Here is a 3504-nt window from a genome sequence, read left to right as displayed (position 1 = left end):
CAATACTTTGGCCACCTGATGTGAAGAGCTGACTCATTGGGAAAGACCCTGATGCTGGGAAAGATTGAGAGCAGGAGGAGAAGGGGACGACAGTGGATGATATAGCTGGATGGCATCACCGACTCAGTGAATATGGGTTTGGGTGGACTCGGGAGTTGGTGATGGACAGGGGGTCCTGGCGTGCTGCGGTTCATGGGATTGCAAAGAGTGGACACGACTGAGCAACTGAACTGAACTGAAAGAACTGTGGCCTAAAGTCAGGCTAAAAAAAAAAATGTATTATGTAACTAAATATTGCATGCCTTATGCCTTTAAGTTTGGACAGTTCCTTCCTCAGGTGAAATAATCTGAGTCTCAGTTTGGAGGAGTGCAACAGCTTGAGCAAAAAGAGCACAGGATATGCAAAGGTTTGCAAAAGTGAAGGGACAAGCATCTGGTGAAGGAAAGGACAAGACAGAGAGCTGAGGGAAGACGGCCTGGGAGGGCAAGTTCTTCCTGCAACTCTGCCTCCCCTCCCTTACAGGAGCTCCCCTGGGGAAGCCAGAAGTTTCAAGTCCTGAAATAAACCCAACAGTGAGCTGTCCCCTAGGCTTAAGTTAGAGTTTCCTTGCTTTTTTCCTCTTACAGAGAACCTTTGTTACATTAGAGAAATGAAAACACATTTATATCAAGCAACTTCCAACATTCAAACTTCCTCGCAATTTATCTATGGACTACATATTTACAGATTAAATATGATGGGTGTGAATGTCAGTAAGTGGTTGAAATGATAGCAACAGTGTGATATAAGGTAACACTAACTTCATCTGCCCCACCTGTCCATGTCAAGAACACCAAAGTAATCACCATTTAACAATCCCTGCACCTGGATTTTGTATTAAACTTCAGGTGGATTTTTATATAAATATAACATTAATTTAATGCCAAAACCGTGAAATGAAATCACCTTAAATGCACCAGTGTACTATGTCAAGTTAGGTGCTTTGATATAATAGCTACAGTTATACATTATAAAAAGAATTTTAAAGCTATTGTATTTCCATGTTTATTCTCCAGTTAGTCATATAAAATTTTAGTGTTCAGATAATTTTCCCAAAGGAAACTTCAAATTCTAGGCATGGCATTATGATAGTCATGGCACTATTAAAAAATAATGATAGTTGTATTTGTGATTTATGGATTTAGGTGAGTCATATATAGAGTCATATGTATATGATATTAATTGAGCTGGATGAAATCCAGAAACAAATACTCATCCTCCCATCTCTACACAAAAGATTTGAATTCTCATCTGCCAGAAACATTATTTATTAGCACAATATATGCTTCATGTTCTGAAATGCTCACAAGTCTGCCAGCACACTCTGCTTAAACCCTCTGAATGTCCCTATTCTCTTTCTCTCTCTCTTCTACACACACACATGCATACACACATCACAGCTTAGACTTCCTGTGTCAGTTTGTGATGTGTTTGCTTTTGTACATTTGAACTCTCAAGGGAGCTGGGGAACTGTTGTTCATGTCAGGGCTTCCTTGTGGCTCAGATGGTAAAAAATCCACCTGCGATGCAGGAGACCCATTGTCACCTTTTACTATTTTGTAAAAAAAGAAAAAGTTTGAATCAACAAGCTTCCTATCAAGACTTTATCTTTTCATAAAGCTCAATTTCCCCTTAACTCTAAGGGGAGAAGAAAGAAACTTTTGGCCAGTCCCTGTGATGAAACAGGCATCATCGTAGGTACCTGCCGTATTTATCTCATGTAATCCTCATACCTGCTCTGAAAGATTCACTCATTTTATTTCCATTTATGTTACAACATTACTCTGTCAGGAAGACCTTTAGATAAAGTCTTTATCTTCATAAATCTGTCAAATAGAAAGGCCTACCATCATCTCAATTGCTTTTACCAGTTACTTTTCTTCTTAGGTACTTATCTTCACCTGATAAGATTATATAGATTTTGCTTGTTTATGGTTTTCCCCTTACTATATCAAAACTATCATGAGAGTGACCATTTTTCTTGCTTTCATTCAGAGCTGTCTCTTCATTACAGCCAACACATAATATATGCAAATAAATACGTGCAGAATGAATGATTAGAAAAGTGATTGACCTAAGGTAAAGAACAAAGTTGAGTTGAGTTTAGTCAGTCAGTCATGTCTGACTCTTTGTGACCCTATGGACAGCAGCACGCCAGGACTCCCTGCCTGTCACCAACTACCAGAGTTTACTCAAATTCATGTCCATTGAGTCGGTGATGCTATCCAACCATCTCATCCACTATCATCCCCTTCTGCTCCTGCCTTCATATTTCCCAGTGTCAGGGTCTTTTCAAACAATTCAGTTCTTCTCATCAGGTAGCCAAAGTATTGGAGTTTCAGCTTCAACATCAGTCAACCCAATGAATGAGAAATGCTGGACTGGATGAAGCACAAGCTGTAATCAAGATTGCTGGGAGAAATATCAATAACCTCAGATATGCAGATGACACTACACCGCAGAAAAAGCAAAGAAGAAAGAATGATTTCCTTTAAGATGGACTGGTCGAATCTCCTTATAGTCCAAGGGATAGTCAAGAGTCTCCTCCAACAACACAGTTCAAAAGCATTGATTACTCTGTGGTCAGCTTTCTTTATAAGAACACTCACATCCATACATAACTACTGGGAAAAAAAAAAAAACTTTGACTAAACGAAACTTTGTTGGCAAAATAATGTCTCTGCTTTTTAATATGCTGTCTAGGTTGGTCATAACTTTTCTTCCAAGGAGCAAGCATCTGTTAATTTCAAGGCTGCAGTTACTATCTGCAGTGATTTTGTAGCCCCAAAAAGTAAAGTTTGCCACTGTTCCCATTGTTGACCATCTATTTGCCATGAAGTGATGGGACCAGATGCTATGATCTTCATTTTCTGAATGTTGAGTTTTAAGCCAGCTTCTTAATTCTCCTCTTTCACTTTCATCAAGAGACTCTTTAGTTCTTCTTAGCTTTTTCTGCAGTGTAGTGTCATCTGCATATCTGAGGTTATTGATATTTCTCCCAGCAATCTTGATTCCAGCTTGTGCTTCATCCAGTCCAGCATTTCTCATGATCTACTCTGCATATAAGTTAAATAAGCAGAGTGACAATGTAAAGCCTTGACGTACTCCTTTCCCGATTTGGAACCAGTCTGTTGTTCCATGTCTAGTTCTAACTGTTGCTTCTTGACCTTAGGAGGCAGGTCAGATCATCTGGTATTTCTTGAAAATGTTTCCATAGTTTTTTGTGATCCACACAGTCAAAGACTTTGCCATAGTCAATAAAACAGAAGTAGATGTTTTTCTGGAGCTCTCTTGCCTTATCCATGATCCAACGGATGTTGGCAATTTGATCTCTGGTTTCACTGCCTTTTCTAAATCCAGCTTGAACATCTGGAACTTCACGATTCACATACTCTTGAAGCCTGGCTTGGAGAATTTTGAGCATTACTTTACTAGCGTGTGAGAAGAGTGCAATTGTGCGGTAG

The sequence above is a fragment of the Bison bison genome, unplaced genomic scaffold, assembly GCF_000754665.1.
Source record: "Bison bison bison isolate TAMUID 2011002044 unplaced genomic scaffold, Bison_UMD1.0 scf7180017864470, whole genome shotgun sequence".
In the NCBI taxonomy this organism is placed as follows: Eukaryota; Metazoa; Chordata; class Mammalia; order Artiodactyla; family Bovidae; genus Bison; species Bison bison.
Note: the sequence above shows the minus strand (reverse complement) of the source record.